A 23815-nucleotide genomic window follows, 5' to 3' on the forward strand; every position below is an offset into this window, starting at 1 on the left:
TTTTTTTTTTTTTTTTAATTTTTTTTTCAACGTTTATTTATTTTTGGAACAGAGAGAGACAGAGCATGAACGGGGGAGGGGCAGAGAGAGAGGGAGACTCAGAATCGGAAACAGGCTCCAGTCTCCGAGCCATCAGCCCAGAGCCTGACGCGGGGCTCGAACTCACGGACCGCAAGATCGTGACCTGGCTGAAGTCGGACGCTTAACCGACTGCGCCACCCAGGCGCCCCTCTCTTTGTTTTTAATAATAAGTGATTCCCAACACACCACATCCTGATTGGGACACACCTGCTTTTTTTTTTTTTTTTTAATGTTTGTTTACTTTTGGGTGGGGGCAGGGGCAGAGAGAGAGGGGAGGACAGAGGATCTGAAGTGGGCTGCAGGCTCTGAGCTGTCCGTGCAGAGCCCAATGTGGGGCTTGAACTCACGAACCGTGAGATCATGACCTGAGCCAAGATCAAGAATTGGATGTTTAACTGACCGCGCCACCCGGGTGCTTCAAGTTTGCTATTTTCTGAGGTAGAGAGTTTTTCAGCTTTTTTTCTGGGGTATCTTCCATTCTGCCAGCTCTCTCTCCCAAGAGAAGCCTGTAGAAGCTCTCGTGCTTACATTTAGGAAGTGCTGGAAAAACGAAGCATCCCTGTGTGGCTCTTGCTCGTTCTTCTGGTCCTTTCCAAGAGAAAATTCAGGTTGCTACTCAGCTGTTTAATGAAAATGAGTACTTCGAAAAAGCTGCTGTAATAAGTACAGCTTTCTTTTTCTGAAACAAAAGCAATGTTTGCTACCACATCGTGTCAGTTTCACAATATTTTCATGGAAATGTGCAGTGCAAAGCATGTTTAAATCATCGATGCAGCTTTTAATCTTTCTGGGAGGAGGGAGCAGGATCTTTAGCAGTCTTTCATTTTGATTTGTCCATGCTCGCCTGTCCACACTTCTCCTTTTAATTAATGTAATTAAAAAAGGATAAGAGGCCGTGGTAGAATTTGGTGCATTAGGTTAGCGGGATCAAGAATAATGAAAATGTCTGAGATGAGGCAGATTCCTAAAATGGCGTAAAAGAGGAAAGGAAGGCCTTTCTTTTGGTTTTAGGGTGTGCCAGATTATTTTTCATGAGATTCAGAAATGCGTCCATGGCCTGAGAAACATTTATGCTTGGGAATCTTAAATGGGCAATAAATAAGGGGTGCTGGGGTGGGTCGTTCCTTAAGTCTGTCACAAGCGATTGTATACTTTATGTTGGCACCTCTCATTCTTGTCCCCTTGTCTGAAAACCAAGTGGGGAGTAACATTAATATTAACTGGATGCTAGATACTCCTCAGAGTCCTTTATATGCTTTAACTCATCTCATTTACCCAAACCCTTGGTAGATAGATGTCTCCATTTTGCAGATGGAACACCTGAGGCTTAGAAAAGATGAGTGGCTGTTGTTACCGCGTCATGCAGGGACGAGGTTATAGAGGCACATTGGAATTTAGGTCTTTCTGTTGCAAGAGGCAGATTTTTTATTGTAAGTCCTAATTGGAAAAGTGGTTAGGAACTATCGAGGAGAATCTCTTTGGAGCATTTCTTTCTTAGGGAGGCAGCTCCACCTTTGTGGGTGCCTTGTGGATCTTTACCTGCCCTTGGTGGGCACTGTGTGTATCTTTACGTGCATTATAGATGCCTCCCAAGTTTATTATCTGTGTGGTTTTGTGGGCTGGCTGCTATTGCTTGAGAGTTCATACAAATCCTGACTGTGGTTTTTGTTGTTTCTTTTTGGAGCAAAACTGATGCAACTTTGATCTCTAGTATTCATTTAGAACTATCATCTTTTTTTTGGTATTAAATATCCCTTTATTTTAAGACATTATGGCTTTAGTATAGCGTGCTAATGGATTTACATTAAATCCATGGTGAAAATAAAAATGGACAGCTGTGGTACATGGTAACAGGGTTCCCCGTGATCTCTTCTTGCCTCTTCTTCCCGGGGCCTGTACTTCGCAGCCCCTCTGCAGTCGGTTGAGGTCATGTGACAAGTTCATCAATAGAAGTGGCATCATTTGCCTCTAGGCTAAAGCACCTACACGCACCCCCGGCTCTCTCTTCTCCTGTCGCTGTAACCTGGATATTAAAGGTGTTGAAGGGGCACCTGGGTGGCTCGGTCGGTTGGGCGTCCGACTTCGGCTCAGGTCATGATCTCACAGTCCGTGAGTTCGAGCCCCGCGTCGGGCTCTGTGCTGACCGCTCGGAGCCTGGAGCCTGTTTCGGATTCTGTGTCTCCCTCTCTCTCTCTGCCCCTCCCCTGCTCATGCTCTGTCTCTCTCTGTCTCAAAAAAATAAATAAACGTTAAAAAAAAATAAAATGAAAATAAAGGTGTTGAAGCCACAGAAACGCAAGGAGGAAGCAGACTAGATCCCTGAGTCACTGCTTGGAATGGAGGTACCTGGAGATCGCCTGCACCTCCAGCTGACTTTGCATGAATGAGGACTCAACCTTTAATGTGACACCACTGAGATTACAACTGTGTGTGTACTGCATCCCAGTCCAGCCCCTGCTAATAAAAGACTTGTCAGCCTCCCCTCCCCCTCTCTAGAAAATTTACTAGATTTTGAAATGTGGGGATTTTTTGAAACTATATAAAATCTATACATATGTATATATATTTATCCCTCCCCATATATATATATATATATATATATATATATATGGTTTTCAAGAATGTGCTTTATATATTATATATATAATATATAATATAATATATTATATAAATATAATATAATATATAATATATAATAAATATAAATATATATAATATAAAGTGTGTGTGTAGGCTATATTAGATATTATCCACGTAATTATAAAATGAATTATGTATAGTTTATATTTTATAATTATGTGGATATATCTAATATATTCTACACACATACTTTTTTTTTAATAAAATAAACTAAACTGAACACATGACCTTTGTTAGATGCGTGGTTTGAAACACGGGTGATCTCCCTTACGGTAATGAGGATTTCACAGTAGCAGGGCCAGGAGGTGCTTAATCTAAACCAGAGGGGACTGGTGCTCTTTCTTTTTTGAAAGTGCTTCCGAGACCAAGAAGCTTCCATTGCTCTGGGTGACCCATGCCAGTTCTTACCATGTCAGTGGTCAAACGTCTTCCTTGAGTCCAGATGAAATTTATTTTTCGTTCATTTAAAGTTCCCGTTCTAGGGGGCGCCTGGGTGGCTCAGTCTGTTAAGCCTCTGACTTCGGCTCAGGTCATGGTCTCATGGTTCCTGGGTTCCAGCCTCGCATCAGGCTCTGTGCTGACAGCTCGGAGCCTGGAGCCTGCTTCGAATTCTGTGTCTCCCTCTCTGTCTGCCCTGCCCCGCTTGTGTTCAGTCTCTCTCTCCTTTCTCTCAAAAATGCACATTAAAAAAAATTTTTTTAAGTCCCCATTCCATCTTATTTTACCCCTCTAGCAGTGGAGACAGACGGTTGTCACCATGACTATCATCCACAGAGCCTTTCATCTAGGGGGCCATCGTCCTCACTGCCTCACAGTCCTCATGTACCCTTCTCTTCTAGAAGCCGCCCAGCAGTGATTCGCTCACCCTTCCCTGCAATCCTCTAGCAAGATGTTGACAGTTGCTGGCCGGAATGCAAAGCCCATCCGATTTCCCTTAATGTGGGGAGCGCCCTCTTGGTCAGCCCTCGCCAGCATACCTTTGGTGCTTTTCCCCTGTCTTGTGTCCTTGCAGACAAATCTTGAATTCTGCGTTGATGCGAACACTGGTCTCTCATGTTTGTGTTCCACCTGCCTGCAATACCCTTTCCAGCAGCTCAAATTTGACCTTGGCAATTAGAGTAGACTTTTCCTTTATGGCTTCTGGATTTTGTGTCACGCTGTGTAAGGCCTCCCCCCCCAACCCGCCCCCAATATAAAAATGTTTTCCTGTTCCAAAAGAAAAAAAAAAAGATTTTTTTTGACCTTCAACCTAACTCAAATCCTACTTTCCCTGACTTCTGATCATGTCAGCCGCAATTAATCTAGTCTTCTGTGCCTCTCTTCCTATATGCAGTATGCAGTTTTAGCCACTTTATGTAAATAGCTTAGTTTCTATCCAAACAGAAAGTTCTGAAGGTCAGCACTTGTGTCCTTGTCTCCACAAGAGTGTCCTAAATTTCACAGATCCCGATAGATACTATACTGAGTGTCTCATACGTATCACCTGTTTTCCCTGCCACCCCCTACCAAGAGGTTTGCTGTTGTGAATGTGAAATTCCACTCTGTTTTTGTAAAAACCACTGTGAGTTTTGTCCCAGTTTGCCAGGTCTCTGACATTTCCGAGAAGTTGTGGTCTCACTTTGTCTAGTACCTAACAGTGTATTTTCTTTTATTTTTCATTTTTTTAGTTTATTTATTTTGGGAGAGAGGGGCAGAGCAAGAGCAAGGACAAGCCCAGGGAGGGTCAGAGAGAGAGAGAGAGAGAACCCCAAAGAGGCTCTGAGCTGTCACAACGCAGAGCCTGATGTGGAGGCTTGAGCTCAGCAACTGTGAGATCATGACCTGAGCCAAAACCAAGAGTCTGATGCCTAACTGACTACGCGACCCAGGCACCCTACTAATAGTATATTTTCTAAAAATTCTGAGTAGCGGGGTGCTTGGGTGGCTCAGTCAGTTAAGCGGCCGACTTCGGCTCAGGTCGTGATCTCACGGTCTGTGAGTTTGAGCCCCGCGTCGGGCTCTGTGCTGACAGCTCGGAGCCTGGAGCCTGCTTCAGATTCTGTGTCTCCCTTTCTCTGCCCCTCCCCTGCTCATGCTCTGTCTCTCTCTGTCTTTAAAAAATAAATAAATGTTAAGAGAAAATTTAAAAAAATAAAAATAAAAATTCTGAGTAGAATGGTGTCCAGGATGAATATCATGGTCATGAAGAATTACTGATCTGTAGGCTTTATCATTTCAGCAATCTGTACAGGATGATGCATAGCTGTCCAGATTCCCCATCACTAAGCTGTGCTCACAGAGTACATGCTGTCTCAAGGACTTCAGCATGCTTTTGCACCGTCCCCCTCCTGACTGCCTTTAGACCTTTGGGAACCCAGCACGTGCCCTCCTCTGACGTGCATCACCCTTGCTCTAATTGCTTGCTTAATTGTCTTCCCCTCTCATTCCTAAGCTTTTTTTTAAGGCAGGGTTCACGTCTGTCTTGGTCACCGTGATGTCCCTGAGGCCTCACACAGTGACTAATAGTAGGAGCTCATTTAATGAGTGAATGGGTACCTGAATGATGGATGAAGTGTCTTTGCTTGCCAGAAATATAGCTGTCTTGCCGTGTTGTGCAGCTTCAGAGGAGGAGGCCCCTAGTGCCTCTTGGTCATTTTTGTTGCTGTCTTCCTAGTTTCATAGCGCTTGCAAATATTTGTGGTGTTTCACGTGGGAAGAGCATGTCAGCAGCTCACCCACGTTGGGTGGAACTTTGAGTTCTACCCTAGGAGTAGGGAGGATGTTGCAGTCTCCATCAACCCGGTTGCTGCCATATTTTGAACCTTGCCTAGTCAGGTAACTAATTAATGCCGAAGTTAACAGCAAAAACAACATTACGTCCCCTACCAAGAGCTCACGGTTACAGAATGTTGGCTGTGTGCTAGGCTCAGTGCTAAATGCTTCCTACTGAGGATTATTTGATTCTCTAAACAGCTCTGCAAAGGTAGGCACTATTACTCTCCCTCCTCTGTACCTGAAAACGTATGGCCCCTCATCCTGCAGTCAGCTAATATCAGAGCCGGGGCCCGTCCCCAGGCCATAGCTTCCCTCCCCCATGTTATTTTGTGCACTCTTGTAAAGTTGGTAGTCACGTGCCAGCCTGCCTCTTCATTGCTTTCCTGCCAGTCACTTGTGAACTGCTTCTCAGCATTCTCATATGATAGTAAGTACATCAAAGAGTAGTGGGCTCGCCTTCAGATGAAGAAACTGGGACACGGGCATAGAAAGTTGAAGTGACTTCTCCATGGCCACACCAGGGTAGGATGCCTCATTGCCATTGGTGGCCCCCAGTTGTTGTATTTGCTGATCCTGAAGTATCCTGAAGGATACTGAGGTCTAGGGGAACCATCCGCTTCCCCACATGCCCTGAGCTCTGCACGATGGAGACCGAACGCAGAGTGTTGCTCATTGGTTTGTACTCTGTTTCTCTTAGTGAAAAGTTACGCCAGTCCCGTGATTTTCACCCTGAAAGGTCTTCTCTGAACCGGAGAGAGGCATTCTGAAAGAAGTTATTAAGCATTATTAATACAATTACATATAACAAAAGACATAATTTAAACTTCCCCACATCTGACAAAGAAATTCATTTGAAGCTTCAGGAACTCCAGCTGGAAGGGCAGAGCTCATCAGAGTGGGTTCTTCAGTCCAGGGAGTATGGGCAAGGAACCGTGCTGGCTGCTTTGTCCTTGGGGACGCTTCTGTGCATGATGGACTACACCTGTCTCCTAGCTTCCCCAGTCCCCCCATCCTCCTCACGCACCACCGAAGGAACCCGCAGCTCTCCCTTGATCTCAGGCACAGGGTCGGCATATTGGCTTGCACTTGGGTCTCCCCTGGCCCAGCATACTGCCTAGGCAGCATTGAAAGAACAATTGATTTTAAACAGTAAAAGATGACCATGGAAATACTCCAAGGATAGAAACGATGACCATCCTAGTGGAAAGAAGGCCTTGGTGATTTTTTTTTTTTTTACTTCATCCAAAATGTCGGAAAGAACTGTTACTTAGTGAGTGTGATATCGTGTCAATCCTCACTATGGTTGCGTTCAATATTTTTACTTTATTGCCTCAGACTCTGAGCTAGGAGAGAGCAAATACTGTGTCTGTGCTTAGTCCTCAGAACAGTGCATGGCACAGAGCAGGTGTTCAGAACATACTAAATGAAGGGTTGGTACACATGAAGAAACTGAACACCCCCAAGAGTTAAGCTACTAGTCCAGGGTCCCATCACTTGCATAAATTAAAGCTGGGATTCGGACCCAGGACTGCCCAGCCCTGTTGAGTTCTTTCTTCATGATTGCTTGGATGGGCCCCTGTTGGTGCAGCAGATGGGGAGTTAGAGATCCAATTAGAGACCCAAAGGTCTGGTCGGAGATCCAGAAAATGTGAGTTCTAGCCTGTCCTTGCTGAAGTCCCATTGTGACTATGGGAAAAAAAACCCTTCTCTACTCGAAGCCTCAGTTTCAGAATCTGTAAAATGGAAGAATGGAAGCAGTGCTCTCTAAGGGTCTCAGGGTCCTCAAATGCCCCTTGGCTGATTTATGCTTTCTCATCTCTTCTACTCAGGAGGAGCTAGGGTCAGGGGTTAAGGGAGGGAATGACTCATTCATCACCCAGGCACCTGAGGAAGGTAGTCTTGTGTTTTATTTCAGACGTGCACAAAAATTCAAGGAGGACCCAGTCTCCAGCCAGCAAACACCCGGAAATGAAAGTTAAAAAGAGAAAAGTAGAGGCATTTGAAGACTCGACACAGTTTTGGGGGAGGAAAAGACGAGCTAGGATTCCACTCCTGGGTTGGTGCATAATATAATCTGAAACAGGCGCTCAGGTTGATAACTGCCCAGATTTGATCCCCAGCACATAAGAGCACAGCCTTTAAAAAAGAAAAAAAAAAAAAAAAAAGGCATGTATCTTTAAAGCCTCTCTTCTTACCGGTGTTATTTTTGTATTCCTTCAGAGGTTACAGAGCTAGGGCCTTTGCATCCCGAGAAGGCTTTCTTCCCTTCTCCCTGGCTTGGGGATTATTGATTTGGAAGGCGAGGCTAATTTACATGTAAATAAATCTCGGTGCTGGGCAGCGGGACGGGACGTCCAGATGCCGTGACTGACTTGCTGACGTCACGGCTTCATTAGCATGCGGAGGATGTGGGCACTGCAACAGCGACTTCTCCGGCACCACCAGCCTCTCCAGCGACAGTTATTATTATTAGTATTTTTTTTTTTTTTTGGTCGAGCTGCACATTTCCTGGTTCAGTGTCTTGGGCTCTGCGACCAGCTGACTGGTCGCCCTGAGTCTGGCTCGGGATCAGTTGGTGACGCTAAAGCTGGGGTCTGTGACTTCCTGCAGATTGAGAAGCTGGGTTCTCTGGAAGGCAGTCGGATCCAGAGGAAGGGTAGAAGTCACACTTTTTCCCCCCCTCCCCTGGTGGGTGCCCAGCAGGGTCTCCATCCAGCAGTGCTGTTTTCCATGAGCAGCTCGAGCTGGAGCCTGCTTCTGCTGTCGGGAAGGGTCTAGATTTTGAGGAGGGTTTCCAGAAGAAGATGCTTTGGCTGCCTGCGGTCCTGCTTGCGTTCTTAGAAGCCAGCCCCGGGGAGAAAGTGAACTGTGGCAATTGACAAGCTCAGAGGGTCTGGTTGAAGCTTCTCCCAAGACTGAGCATTTTATCCTCCCTGGAGATAGGTAAGAAATTTGTTCTGATTCACATATTGGACAACTGTGTATTTTCTAGGGAGGATGAGAAGGCTGGATGTAAATGGTTTGCATTAGGAGAGGTTATCACAGCTCCATTATCTTGGTCAAGTGACATTTTTAGTGGTCCTCTGGCACCTTTTACCTTTTCTATGCTGATTAGAAAGCTCAATTGCAAAGTGACATGTCACAGCTGTAGGGAGTCTTGAAGAAACGCTTCAGTCTTCGTGCTTTAGAAGCAGCCGTTCTGTAAAGGAAGTGCAGTTATCTTCGCAAAATAATAATAAAAGGGGAGAGGGTTTAAAAACCAAACACCTGGTAGTGTTCATCCCCAGTAGTCATTTCTGCTCAGGGTGTCAGAAACCATTAGAGCGTCTGGGGAATGAGGAGTTAGCTGAGACTTCCAGGTGAAGAAATGGTGCTTGGTTAATTCGGGTTTAATTTTAGCCAGTGCTTTCATATTAGAGATGGTGACAGAGCTCCCAAATACGACTGCACAGCCGGGCTGAAACACATGACTCACTGTGTTCTCTACGTTGGGTTTTTAGAGGAGTGCTCATACTTAGTGCTCCCCACTCTTGGTTTCCCAAAAACCAATCATAGCATTACTAATCTGCCATGGAGGTCTTGCGATGAAATCCAGATCTTTAATCCCATTACTCATTGTTGTGTGGTCCTAGAATATGCTGGGGTCTGACGGGACTTTTATGAACCATAAATAATCTGGGCTGGGCCAAATCACACCAGGGTAAGTGATCTGTACCAGATGCGATGCCATCCGCCGGTCCAAGCGTGGCTCTTGTATAATTTAGGCACATATATTATTTCCCCGGCAAGAGACTTCTGCTTCCAGGCGGTGCATCCATGACCACAGTCAGGGGAGGGCCCCAGTGTGCCGTGAAAATGTCGGCATGGACTGCCGTGGACCAAAGCCTCAGCTTGCAAGGCTGCAATTTGCTTTGCTTGAACATCCCTTCCCAGAGAGTGCTGTAAACCATCTCAGTGAGACTTAAACTAAATGAAGCAGCCTGGCCTCCTTGCTGGAGGCCGAATTGGCAACTCTGATCCTGCTCCCCAGAAGGTTTATTGGCTGCTGATGGCTTTCACAGATGGGTCAGGATGAGTGTCCTCATGGGCTCCAGAGTAAGTCACAACTTTGACAGAATTGCCACGTTTTGGAAATTTGGATTTAATGGCTCCTCGTGTGCTTGTAAAGGTTTTGCCTTTCCATCAAATGCTCCTTCCCCTCAGAAATTCTTTTTTTTTTTTTTAATTAAAACATGTAGGCTCCCTTGGGCATTTTGGCCTATAAATAGTCATGGGGCCACCAAAATTAATAAAATAGCATTGTTTGGAATGGCAGGTTTGTGAAGGTTCACCATACAGTGGAGGGGAATAAATAGAAATGGAGGAAGGAAGATACATTGATGGAAGCCTAAAGAATGAGAAAGGAGCTTAGGGGTTAGGCAGGACGGCATAATGTTGACCGAGGACTCAGACTCTGGATTCAGACAGCACCCAAGATACTTAGCGCTCTCTCTCTGAGGAGTGATTCCTGGCTGTATAGCGGGGAGAGCGCTAGAACCTATAGGTAGTGTGGCAGGTATGCGGATTTACTGAGATGACAGAAAAAGCACCCAGCACGGTGCTCGCCACGTGGCAAATGTTCAGCAAATGTTAGCCATTACTGCCTCCACTGTTGCCTTTTTATCCTTATTATTATAAGCATCGTTGCTAAAAACAAAACGGTCCACTGGAAAGGCAATATGTTTCCATCCATTTGTCTGCAAAGGGGTGTTGCTAGCAGAAAAGGTGTCCTCTCGAGTTCCTGTAATGTCCACCTCCGTTCCCACTCAAGGAAACTTTGCACCCTACTGAGGGGATTGACAGAATAAGGGGTGCCATCCAGGGCTGCCGGATTTTGCGGAACTCAAAGTGGCCGGATGGTACAATGAAAATCATTTAGCACTAGCTGGTGCTCAGGCATGCTTAAAGAAGGTCTCCTGTTTGGGCAGCTGACAAGTCACATGCAGAAAGCTGTGGGATCCAAATTGGAATTGACGTATTTCTGGATTTCTGTGCGCGTTTCTCTTCAGTTCCAACTTTGCCTGTGAGAGGCGGTCCTCTTCTTTCTTCTTTTCAGTGCAGACACTTCGCATTTTTTTTCTCCATCTTGAGAGGCCTTTGGTTATGGGCTTCAGCTGCTGGTTGGGTCCTCAGAAGTTCCAGGGCTGAATATATATCACCATATGGGTGTCTCCAGTGTGGAGGTGTGCCGTGAGGGGAAAGGAATAGGCCATGCTGCCCATGTCTGGTCTCCGCTGACACAATAGGTCTCTTCCAGACTTGTGAGTGTAGTCGCACAGTTTGACAGCTGTTTCTAGCCTCTCTTCTGAACATCTTTTAAATTTATGTTAAATGGAGCTCCAGTGTGGGGGTTTGAAAGGCAAATGGAGAATGATTAAAGGAGCCAGAGGAATCTCAGGAGACTCAGAATTGGAAGCTGGTCACTCTTGGTTTCTTTTGTTTTTTTTTTAGTCAAGTTGCGTTTGCAGAGAGAATTCTATCTATATCTTGATAACAGCCCATTTCCCTTACATCTCCTGATGGTGTGTGTGGTGTTGAGAGCATTGCCTGACCACTCTGAACTTTGGTTTCCTCGTGTAAAAATAGGAAATCAATTCTCCTGAGCTCACTGGCTGTGAAATGGTGGCTGTGGTGTCCTTGCCCAATTCTTGGTACCTACTAGGTGTTGGGACTTTATTTCTTGCTGGTACCAATAACGTTCATATTTCCCACTAAATCCAAACCTGTGAGCAGCAAGAGGTAGTAGCTTACGTGCTCATTTGATGGAGGAAACTGAAGGCCGCAGAGGGAAAACACCTTACCTTAAATGACACAGCGGTGACAAATGTTGGTGCCTAGTATAATGCTGCTTCTACACACATCAGTTCCGAAGGGTCTGAGTTGGTGTGGAGCTTTTCAGCACCCCACTGCACTGCCAGGTGCGGATTAGCAGAAATGGCTGTCTTCAGAAGCCTGAAGACATGGTCTTCTCTCCCCTCGGTTGTTTTCGAACACACGCCAGTGACCATGTTCTGTCCCTCAGACAGAATTGTGGCTTTCGTTTGGCCGAGGACTCTTCTTTTGTGTCTGAAGGCCCTTCAAAAATCATTCCCTCTTCCCTCTCTCCTTGACGGTTTTACTTAAAAATCAGCCAGGTCTTGGGGCGCCTGGGTGGCGCAGTCGGTTAAGCGTCCGACTTCAGCCAGGTCACGATCTCGCGGTCCGTGAGTTCGAGCCCCGCGTCGGGCTCTGGGCTGATGGCTCAGAGCCTGGAGCCTGCTTCCGATTCTGTGACTCCCTCTCTCTCTGCCCCTCCCCCCTTCATGCTCTGTCTCTCTCTGTCCCAAAAATAAATAAACGTTGAAAAAAAAAAATTAAAAAAAAAAAAAAATCAGCCAGGTCCTGGTGACTGTGAACTGTCACAAACTAAGAAGCTTTGGGGCTAGGCCCTGGGAAAGTGTTTGCCTCATTCATGTTCATGACTGGTACTTGCCTCTTTTCTCTTGTCCCAACCTGTAAAGATTTTTAATGAAATGTTCATGTTTTTATAATTTGTGTGTGTGTGTGTGTGTGTGTGTGTGTGTGTGTGTGTGTGTGTGTGTGTGTGTTTGAATGATGCAGGAGAGAAAATGTTGGATAAGATCACACTGAGTTTCCAACAAGGTAAGCCCTCCAAAATCTCACTGCAGACTTGGTCAGTTGAGTTTGGAGACTTGGTTTTCTTTTTTCTTGGGCCTGTTGTTTGAGCAGCTCTTTGTTCGGAGTCTGAAGCCTGGGGCTTGCTCATTTTGTTATTTCCCTGGGGACAAGGCAGAGGGAGAAAGAAGCAAGGGGGTGGGGGGGGCTAGATGGAAGGGTTAGGAGGAGGGGAGGAGGGAAGCAGCCAGAATGCAGAAGCAGCTGAGAGAATATCAGAGCGGTCTCCAATCCACCATAAAAGTGTAAAGCTGAAGGTTCCCCGTGGGTGAAGTTGCAACTCAAAGGCAGGAGCCTCTGTTCTCCTTCAGCTAGAAATTCCTCTCCCCATCTGTCCTATAGAATTCATAGTGCAGCCATTTTAAATCCTCAAGCCCTACTGGTGGCTAAACAGAGCATGTGTTTCCCACCAAAGCACCACGGACCATTTTGAAAAATGCATTATTTAAAAAGAGCACGTTTTCAGGTACAACATGAACCTGCCTTTCCATGGTGGGTCTAGATGGTAAACTTCCAGCACATGTGTGGCTGTAAAGTCTGTCAAAATCAAGTTGGTTGAGACTTGATTGATTGAGACTTTTATGAGGAGATATGACCCTGGAGGGGGCACAGAATCCGGAAACATCACTAGTTGGCAGTGGGGGCCTCAAGGAAGTCAGGGCTGGCCTCGTGTGGGAAAGTGTTACCAGAGTCGTGCTCACTCAGAACAGCAGAGTGAACCCGTAGGAGGAAAGAAAAGTAGCGATTTCTGGTATCCCCCTTCTTGCTGGTCCTAGATTTGAGCTCCTGTATGTAAAGCATCCCGAGGCACCGGAGGGATCACAGGCATCATTTACTCCTTGGAATATGGCACAGGGTTGGAGCCCAGCTTGGTACCTTTGACAGTATGGCACTCTCCGTGCCTCATGATGGAGGTCTGACTTGAGTAGCCTCCATATCGCTCACTCCAGGAGCGTCCCTGGCCCCAGAGTGCCCACCCCTTCTGGGCTTCGTAAAATCAAACCGTACAAATGTGATCCGGCCCCATCCAGGGTTAAAAGTAACTAGGACAGGAATTCTTAGCATTTCATTTCAACTGGGCAGGATGCCATTTTTCCAACTCTTTTCTTGGCATCCATTCACCACTTGCGAGTCCTCAGAGATGCTTGTTCAGGAAAGTTCCAGAACTCAGCTGAGAAACAACCATACTTTCTGTGGTCACAGGGTCAGATAGGTTTTCAGAGTAGCCGTTAGTGTACGTGTAAGAATGTTTTGGGTGTCTGTGTATCTGTCTCTAGTCTGTGTGTTAGCGTTTATGTGAATATGTAGAAAAAGCAATAACTGTCATAGATAGAGCACCTACTGTGGACTAGCTGACATATTAGATGCTTTACATACCTTGCCTTATTAATTCTTGCAGCAATTATGCAGCTAGATATTATTAGCTCTCTTTCCTAGAAAAGAAACCAAGACTCCTAGAAGTTAAGTAACTTGCCCAAGGTTACACAGACAGTAAAGAGTAAAATTGGGGTTCAAACCCAGGATAATCATCGTCCAAAGCCTAAGTAACGTCCATTATTTTGGGACCTGCTTACACTTCCTGCCATAATATACGCTGCACGTGTTTTTTCTTTGTCTTCTAGATCACTTCTGTGGATCCCTCATTTGAGGAACGTTTCATTATTTAGCTCTCAAATTAAAATCCTTTCAGTTAATCTTGTGATAAGATGAGAAGCAACCATGAAGAGACTAAAACAGAACACCGTTTTGAGTGTGGCTTTTAGAATAGAAGGGAGGTTGGTTGGAAAGTCAGTTAAGACACACTGAGATGAGGAGTAAAAGCTAAAGGCCAGTGGAAGCAGCCCTTTGTTGGACCAGAGGCAGGGTGGGAAATTCTGCTGTACTGAAATTGTAGGCAAACATGGGCAAACCCAGTTGGAGTGTAGACAGGGGCCAACCTTGTTAGCTTTTGATCCCCAGTTGTAGGCACATCAGGTTCTAACTAGAATATATGTGTTTCCCTTTCTGAGCTTCTGTTCTTTCATCCCTGAAAGGGAGGTCCTGAATCAAATAATCTATAAGTTCTCTTCCAGCACTGACCTTGATGAGTGTGAACTTTCCGAACGAAACTCCACCTCGTCGGTGGAGGCATGTGATTTGCACCGTCGGTTGCTCTGGCACAGAGAACTTGAAGGTCAGGTTTTATATCAGGACCTGACCCTCTGGGCTGTGGATATGGCTGCAAGGTGAGAAGCGGCAGCCCTCCAGAGAGTGACCTGGAGCTTCCTGGAGGCACATCTGACCTTTGGAGGCCTCACGCTAGTGAAGCGGGTCTGCATGATCCTGCCCTGTGTTGGGGCTGCTCATTCACTCCTAGAAGTCCTCCAGGACTGTCACCTATGCAAGCATCCTGCAGAGTGCCAGACAGTGAGGTTGTTCCGGCTGAATGTGTATGCATCTTGGGGAGTTGCTAAAATTCAGACTCAGCATTGTTTTCCCTTAAGGATTTTCTTTTCATTTTAAATTTATTTATTTAATAAATTACCTACTTAATTACTTAATTAAACCTGCATGCGAGCAGGTAGAATCCCCAGCAGGCTCTGTGTTGTCAGCGCAGAGCCCGACGCGGGGCTCGATCTCACAAACTGTGAGATCATGACCTGAGCTGAAATCGAGAGTCAGATGTTTAACCGGCTGAGCCACCCAGGCGCTCCCAGAGTCAGGATTTTTAAATTGTTTATTTTTTAATGTTCTTTTATTTTTGAGAGACAGAGACAACATGACCAGGGGTGGGGCAGAGAGAGAGAGAGAGAGGGAGACACAGAATCCAAAGCAGGCTCCAGGCTCTGAGCTGTCAGCACAGAGCCCAATGCGAGGCTCGAACTCACGAGCCGCGAGATCATGACCTGAGCTGAAGTCAGACGCTCAACCTACTGGCACCCCCCAGAGTCAGGATTTTTAACACGGTTCCTGGTGATGCCAATGCTGCGCCTTCTTAGCCATTTTTATAACAGAGTGTTCCACAGGAAAGAAAATTGACCCCAATTCAGAAATCCTGGGTTCTTTCTAAATTTGTTTTTAATGTTTGTTTTTGAGAGAGAGAAAGAGAGCATGAGTGGGGGAGGGGCACAGAGAGAGGGAGGCGCAAGAATCTGAAGCAGGCTCCAGGCGTTGAGCTGTCAGCACAGAGCCCGACGCGGGGCTCGAACCCATGAGCCATGAGATCATGACCTGAGCCGAAGTCAGACACTTGAGCAACCGAGCCACCCAGGCACCCCCAGAAATCCCAGGTTCTAATCCTAATTATATCATTCCATATTCGAGTACACCTCAAAGAAATCACTTAGCTCCTACAGAGATTCTCCTACAGAGTCATAAAAACAATTAATGACATTTCATGACTACTTATTGTGTGCCAAGCCTTGTGCTCACAATTGTATGTGCTGTATCTTATTGAATACTCATGATAATACTCTGTTATCATCTGTATTCTACAGAAGCTAAGCACAGAGAGGTCACACAACTTGTCCAAGGTCCACGGCTAGTAGATGGTCAAGCTGGGATTTGCATGTACACCATCTGACTCTGGAACTTTGGCAACTTGTAGGGATGATAGATGTGAAAGATATTGGAACTTACTTGTGTGTGTGCGTGTGTGTGTGTGTGTGTGTTCACAAACATACCATAGAAACAAATACACTTAATTATTAAATATATTAAATGTGTTTATTAAATTTATTAGATGTATTTATTTCTCTGGTATGCCCATTTAAATAGTCAGGGCCCCTGAAATTATAAGAAGTCAGTGAGGCGTTTTCCAGGTGAGGTTGTATTTGTCTTAAGTAAAAAAATGTTCCAGTTTATATGAATTAAAGTCAAATGCTTTGTGAAGTTTTGAAAAGCATATGTGTTTGCACTGTTGTCTTGGGTAGTTCAACTAGCCCCCTCTTACTACCTAAGAGGGATATTCAGAGAAAGCAAGGTTCTGGTTTCCTGAAGTTTTGGTTTTTTGGAATTAAATCCAAGTTGGTGTTCAGTCTTATTTTTGGACAATATACCCCATCGCCTTTCTGCCTTAATAGGAAGAGCAGGGTTACCCATTTGAGGGTTCCTTGTGATTTAAGGCACGGCAGGCGTGCAAACTATGATCCTGAACATGAATTCCAGGGAATTTGTTCTTCCAGTGGAAGTCATAAGAGATTGATTGTGAGCTTTCTCTGGCTATGATATCTGTCACCTCACTGGACACCAGGCTTTGATCTGGCAGGATAAGCAGACGTCTGCTTTCTTCCCTCACTCCTCCTTGTTATTCCCCCCAGAAGCTTCTATTTGATCGATAGAGGAAATCTTCTTCAGTGGGGAAAGTTATTTGGATGTGTTTTCATGTTTGAACTCCATTCTCAGAAGCATCCCGACCGTAGAATTCGTGTGGCAAATCCCTGGTACCTGTATCGCCAGGCCCGGCTCCCTGTGCATTGCAGACCCCACTGATGAAATACTACGCTCTCCTTGTCACCCCCCAGCAAAACCTCAGAGTCTTTCTCAACACAGCACACCAGGCAGCCTGGGCCCATCCCTTGGAGTTGGCCCAAGAGATTTAACCTACCCTCAACGTCTACCCTATTGGAAGTTTGTATTAGTTGAATTGTCCGTGAATTGAAGCTTTAACAGGGTTTTTTTTCTTGTTTCCCTGGGATACATGCATCCTGTTGTTCTGATTAATTTGGTGAGGCTTCTTCAGGTTCCTGTCACTTCCCATCGCCCGTGGTGTGCGGTCTTTATCCAGCTTTCCTGCTGTGATGCTCCCGGGGGAAGACCCACTTAACAATGAACTGTTTTCCATAGACGTCCACTGGACAGTTGAGCCACTGGTTAGGTGGTCAGTGCATCTGGAATGGCTGCTTTTGGCTCAGCCACTGCCCGGCCCTGCGTTCCAGCCCTTCCCTGATAGCTTATCCGTCACGGTTCGGGAGTTCAATTACGGTTGAAGTCTACGACTTGCATTTGAGTTTATCGTCTCAGAAGTCGCCTGGAAAGCCTGTCTGGCCTCGATGCTTGCCACCAACTGGAACAGTGAGCCCCCACCTGCCCCTCATGCTTCCTGTGGAGCTTGGGCCCCTCTGAAACACCTGCCTCATTAGGAAGTGGTGTGAAAATGCAAAGCATTCACATATTCCTCTCCTGGTGAAGGAGCTCAGGTTCCCGCTCGAATGGCTTCTGAAAGGAGAATAGGTGGAAAGCAGCCTACGTGCTGGGCTTGACTGATCAGACTAGCTTCAACCTGCCTTCCCTGCACTTTGTTGTCTCATTTCAGGGGCCTGACCTGCTGCCTAAACACCACCACAGTCTGCCCTTGCAGGCTTAAACGTTGTTTTAAATTCTGCACCATTGACTTGCTAAGGTTCAGCTTCCTGAGTGGTAACTATGATATCATTTGCTCTTTTTTTTTTTTTTTTTTTTAAAGAGAGTGAGAGGTAGAACATCTGCAAGATACAAGGCACTGTCTCTGGCCCTATGGGGAATATCAGAGAAGTTCTTTTACGCTTGACCAGGTGTTTTTAACTTGCAATCCATGAGCACCAAAGGACCAGGAAAGATTAATGAACTTTTTGAAATTAAATGCAGAAATTTCTGTGAACACGTCTATGTTTTTTTTTTAAGGGACAGGATCTCTCCACTTTCATCAGATTCCTAATGACAAAGTAACCCCAAAGATTAACTGGATGGTAGGTGGTAGATGGTTGTAACCTCATCCAGGAAGATCTCTAAAGGTTACCATGGGACTGAAAAAAACTATATCCTCCCACTCTGTGTGAAAGCACGACGCTTCTCCGCGTGACTGCCCAGGAGCTAATGTTAAACTCTGTGCAACCAGGAGAATTACCTGGTTCTCTTTCCTTCTGCAGATGGGTGAATTGAGGTCTGCTGTCGTAGGTCCCAAGGCCAAGGCGGTATTTGTTTCTTAGGTGTCTCAGAGACCTTTTTGTGTTCGTTTGACAGTCGAACAATTTTTTGAATATTTGCTTTGGGGTCAGTCAGAGGTTTTCAGTCTTTCAGTATATCCAAGGTGTCCTTCCAAACACTAGACATTCTGCAATGCACTTCACAGAATTACATTACACTCTAGCTATGGTACGGTTCTCATTCATTCTTGACAATAAATGTACTCTTCTCCACCTTTGCCTTCCTCTTTGAATACTTTCATTTAATCCAGGAAAAAGGCAGTGTGTCTTTGGTATGGTTTTGATGATCTCCTACCGATCGTGAGTGTAGTAGACTCACAGTCTACATTTATGGCATCCTTGTAACAATATACATTTTCAGTTATTGCAAAAAAAATAAGTGTAAAGAAAAGAAAACTTTACACAGCAATCACATCTGGTTTGCATGCCCGTGAAGGGTTCAGAGCCTTCTGGTTGAGAGCTGCCAAGCTAGATTCTGGGCTGGGCATTAGGGATTCAAAATTTTAAAGAACTATACCTATCGACTGCTTATGTTCTTGACACAAGATAAGCTCCTTGACTTTGCGGAAGTTACATTAGAGTAGGAAAAGTATCATGAACACATGGACATGTAAGACAGTTTCTGATAGTGACAAATGTTAAAAAAAAAAAAATTGAAGGATAATAGAGCAGTCAGTGAATGAGAAGGGTAAGAGGGCTTTTTTCTGTAGGGTCCTTGTCAGAGGTGACTTTGAGTGACGTGACTGGTAAAGAGTAGGCCAGCTCATAAAGAGCTGAGGGAACAATGTTCCAGGCAGAGGAATAGCCACTGCAAAGATCCTAAGAGGAAGATGGTCTTGGCAAGTTCAGAAGACACATTAAAGGTCAGCGTGGGGGCGCCTGGGTGGCTCAGTCAGTTGAGCGGCCGACTTCGTCTCAGGTCATGATCTCACGGTCCGTGAGTTCAAGCCCCGCGTCGGGCTCTGTGCTGACAGCTCGGAGCCTGGAGCCTGTTTCGGATTCTGTGTCTCCCTCTCTCTGACCCTCCCCCATTCATGCTCTGTCTCTCTCTTCTCAAAAATAAATAAACGTTAAAAAAATTAAAAAAAAAAAAAGGTCAGCGTGGCTGAAACACAGTAGACAATATGGAGAGTAGGACAAAATGAAGTTGGAGAGAGAGGAAGGGGGCAGATTATACTGGACCTTATGGGCCAGGATTCTCATTGCATTGGGAAGCCAGCAGTTGAAGCAAGAGAGCTGAGTGTTATCTCCCTCCTTTTAAAAACAAACAGCTTGGGGTGCCTGGGTGGCTCAGTCGGTTAAGCGTCCGTCCGACTTCAGCTCAGGTCACGATCTCACGGTCCGTGAGTTCGAGCCCCGCGTCGGGCTCTGGGCTGATGGCTCAGAGCCTGGAGCCTGCTTCCAATTCTGTGTCTCCCTCTCTCTCTGCCCCTCCCTCGTTCACGCTCTGTCTCTCTCTGTCTCAAAAATAAATAAACGTTAAAAAAAAATAATTAAAAAAAAATAAATAAAATAATAAAAACAAACAGCTGGTAGAAAATAGATTCTAGAAGGTAGGGCTGGAAGCAGGGAACTAGAAGTAGGCTGTTACAATAGCCCAGGAAGGAGGTCCTGGTGAATTGGCAGGAGAGTAAAGGCTAGAATAGTGAGAAGAGCTAGTGAAGAGATGACTGAGACTCATCCCATCCACCAAGGAAGTCCACAGCCTGGACCGTTGTTCATGGTTAACAACTAGGCCAAAAGTGTGTGGGCATGGCTATTTCCTGTAGACTTTGGGGCTTGGGGGTACGTCGAGGGGGCATACATCCTTCACCCATCACCTTGTTAAAATCTGCATACAACCAATTCTTAAGTATTTTCCAACCCTTACTCCTGTAGACCATGTGAATTCAATTCATCAAGGGCTTCTTTCCAATAAAATATGAAACTAGGAAATGTTATTTTCTTTCTGTGGACTTCCCTCAGTCCTCTTGCTGCTGCAGAATGAGGAAACTAGTTGTGGCTCCGAACAAAACCCCAAAAACCATTCCATAGATCCAGCTTCCATAGAAGCAAAGTCAGCATCTTGCCATTTTTGCCTCGCCCCCCTGTGAGAAACCCTGAGAAATTAGTTTTGTTTTGTTTTTTCCCCTGGGCTTGACTGAAGCCAGGTCTCTCCTGAAAATAAAGTCTTTCCCTATTGTGTCTAACTCAGTCTGAATCGCGGGGCTTTACTTCCAGCATCGGTATTTGGTAAACACCCAATTTCTTGATGTTCTTGTTTCCCAAATCTGCTGGGGTTGTCTTGAGCCTTTGGCCCCATTCACTGAGGAACATGGATTTCTGGGAAGTTTCTGCCTCAAGCCCTTCAGCACGGATATTAAAGGGCCCCTGTCCAGTTTTGAAGGGTGTGACCATTGCCAGAATCCCCACGAGCCAAGCCCCTGGGGGATGCTGTTGCCAGCTGGCCCATAGCCATACCAGAAATGGCTGGATTTCAGTGGCTCTCTGTGTATGCAGCTGGCTGAGTTGCCCTGGATGAAAGGCAGCCTAATATAAACTGAAAGTGCTATTAATAAGCAGCCACTTAAGAATTTCCTATGACTTGCCAGTGATTTGGGGGCCTCTATGTGAACAGGGAGAAAAGCACAACTTGTTTTACATGGATTAGGGGACCAGTGCAGTCAGTCTGAAAGGGCATCAAAAAGGCATTCAGGTGTTTGGTGAGGGGCTCTGGAGTCCAGCGGATCTACGTTTGCATTTCCATTTTCGTCATCTCCTGGCCGTGGAAGCGTGTGTAAGTTCCAGGTACTCTCTGAGCCTTGGTTTTCCCATCTGTAAAATGAGGATAATAATAATTTCCATCTCATACTGTGCTTTGAGGATTGAATAAGGAATGTATGGAAGGTGCTTAGCCTAGAGCCCAGCATACAATCAGAAAGTACTTTCTTAAATAGAAAAGTTGGGGAAATCGTACCCTAGAAATGGAACCAAATGGACTCTTGTTCCCCTGGCTCAGGAAAAAAATGATTTGGGGTTCTAGACACCCCAACACTGAGCAGTAACACCCATAGTACATGGCTTCTTTGAGCTTCTCTTTTTTTATAAAAGGGCAATAATAGCCCATGCTATTCTGACTAACGTTGTAGAGGTTCAGAAAGGTAATTTAAAGAGTCATCTAGGGGCGCCTGGGTGGCGCAGTCGGTTAAGCGTCCGACTTCAGCCAGGTCACGATCTCGCGGTCCGTGAGTTCGAGCCCCGCGTCAGGCTATGGGCTGATGGCTCAGAGCCTGGAGCCTGTTTCCGATTCTGTGTCTCCCTCTCTCTCTGCCCCTCCCCCGTTCATGCTCTGTCTCTCTCTGTCCCAAAAATAAATAAATGTTGAAAAAAAAAATTTAAAGAGTCACCTAAATTGAAAATGCATGGTAAGCTCTAAAGTGCTTGATTAGTCCCTGGGGTCAGTAATTTCACCTATAACCTGTTCTACCTCAATGTATCCTGGTAAGAAAAGAAAGTCACTTGCATGACCTTGAAATATTAAAAGCATGCTAAAGATAAGTAATCCTTTGGTGAGGACAGTAATCAAGTTACCTTGCTCAGTCCAGCACAGCTTTCAGTATATAGTAGGTGTTTAATGAAGACTTGTAGAAATGACTTGTTTGCTCCCCGTCTGGTTTCCACTGATTGATCTCTCTTCTGTCCTCACTGGAATACATGAGTAGGGTCTAGATCGACTTCCAGGGAACAGGAACCATGACTACTTTCTTTCATTTTAAATCCCTCTGCATAGCATAGGGTGTGATATACTGGCACATACATCGTCAGGCTTCATGACACAAAGTGTGCTGTATGTATTCATTTTTTAATCCCACCGGCAAGTTTGAACCCAAGTCATTGTGCCTCCAGATTCTAAGATCTTAAGCCATTGCACCATGCGCTGACTTTAAGTACTTCGGCAATATTTCATTCTCAGATCTTGTCTTCCTGAGATCAGCCAACTTCTACAGGGGAGGTAGAAACTAAACAAGTACTTCAACAGATAGCATGGAAGGGGAAGACACACAAAGAGATACTTTCTGGAGCCTTCCAGTCCTTGCCATGAAGTCTGAAGGTGCGTGTGAGACTTCATTTGCAGTGATTTCCTCACCAACTCTTCTCCTGAAGGACTCACTGGGAAAGGAAATTCTCTTGGAACTTGCTCTCCTAAATGACCAATGAAGCAAAACATACGTGTCATAAAACCACAGTTAGCATGTGGACAAAGTGAAGCCGAAGAATTTTTTCCAGAAAGAGTAACTGTTCCGTCTGCCTTGGTTTATTCTTTGCAGGGTAGCGAGTCTGACAGGCAGATAAGGAAATCGGAGCTGCTCGAGATACCCATAGCCTTTCCTGGGGATGCAGTGATGTGCAGGTAGCACTGTTGCCATGGAGACACCATCCATGGCCAAGCTTTCTCCTCTGAGGGCTCACTGTGTGTACTCATTATGATGTTGAATTAGCTAGCTGTGTGTTTGCTGGGCAGATTCCTCACTGGCCAGGGAACATTTTTACAATGAAGTTAAAACGCCTTCCCAAGGATTGTGTGCATAATTCTCTAGCCGCCCTGTTGCGGCCACCTCTGAGTCCTCTCCATACCTCGATGACACCTTGTTCTCTCCCACCTCCATGCCTTTTATTCACCTGTCGGGAAGATTCTTTCCTTCTCTCTTTGCTTAGCAACCTCCTACTCGGCAACCTTTAAATCCAGCTTCTTCAAGGAAGCCCTCCCTGACCTCTCGGTAACTAGGAGCTTTCTGTCGCACGGTGCCTGGCACATGGTAGGTTTTCTGTTAATAACTGACCTACAGCAAAGTCACAGGCAGTGACTTTCTAGCTGGTTTGTTTTGAAACTTACTATTTTGAAAAACTGCCGTGTTGCGTAGTTGTTAAAAGATAGTACAGTGAACTTCCATACGTTCTTCTGGATGTCTCTGGTAACATTTTGCCACATTTGCTACTTTTTCTCTCTTTCCCCAACATGTGCATATGTATAGTATGAATATTTTTGCTTAGCCATGTGAAAATAAATTACAAATGTCATCCTTTACCTCATCATATTTCAGCATGTACCTCTTGGAAACAAGGACATTCTCCTCACTATCCCCGCAAAGAACTCTGCACTTTGATGCATACGGTTCAGCTCTTTGTGAGCATATCTTTGTGTCCCAGTCAAAGGGACTCTTGTGGGTGTTTTTTGTTTTCGTTTGTTGGCTTGCTTTAATCCCTCACAACACCTATCGGGATGTATAGTATGCAGATGTTCAGGGAATTATTGTTTAATAAATGAAGCTGCCTGCAGCAGACATTTTTGGTGTCTCCTTGTCCCCCCTTGGCACTCACCAGCCCAGTTTACTGTGACCCATGGTTCCTGCTGTAGCAAGAGCTGCAGCCTTCCTGTCTGGCCTGTGGGTAAGCCAAAGGGCCCCAGGAGGGGTCCTTACCCAATGACTGTTGGTAATTGGTGGATAAGCACCTCTGCCTCTTGGACTCTCCCGTGGAACATTTCCAAGGAAGGCTTTAAACCATCTTCCCTCGCTCCTCGACCGAAATGAGTCGCACTTGTCCAAAGCCGCAGCTGCTTGTGACCTCACCTTACTTTGGCCTGTTTCCCTTCGCCAATTCCCTTTCCCATTTTCCTGTTAGGACTTTCCTGGGGATCGTCCCCC

At 45.6% G+C, this 23815-nt stretch overlaps 1 protein-coding gene across 4 annotated transcripts in view; it reads left to right on the forward strand.

Moving 5' to 3' along the window:
• The window catches only part of PRICKLE2 (prickle planar cell polarity protein 2), a 332250-nt gene that overhangs the window by 203261 nt on the left and 105174 nt on the right, over window positions 1–23815 (forward strand). Inside the window, exon 1 of one of the 4 annotated variants that reach the window (XM_040454534.1) lies at window positions 7980–8418. The exons of the other annotated variants lie outside the window; for them this stretch is intronic. The gene's annotated coding sequence lies outside the window, so the exon portion shown is untranslated. Of the gene's footprint in view, window positions 1–7979; window positions 8419–23815 lie in introns of those variants that run through there. 4 annotated transcript variants of the gene reach the window in all.

Source organism: Herpailurus yagouaroundi, unplaced genomic scaffold (assembly GCF_014898765.1).
Source record: "Herpailurus yagouaroundi ecotype Mexico unplaced genomic scaffold, PumYag 213, whole genome shotgun sequence".
In the NCBI taxonomy this organism is placed as follows: Eukaryota; Metazoa; Chordata; class Mammalia; order Carnivora; family Felidae; genus Herpailurus; species Herpailurus yagouaroundi.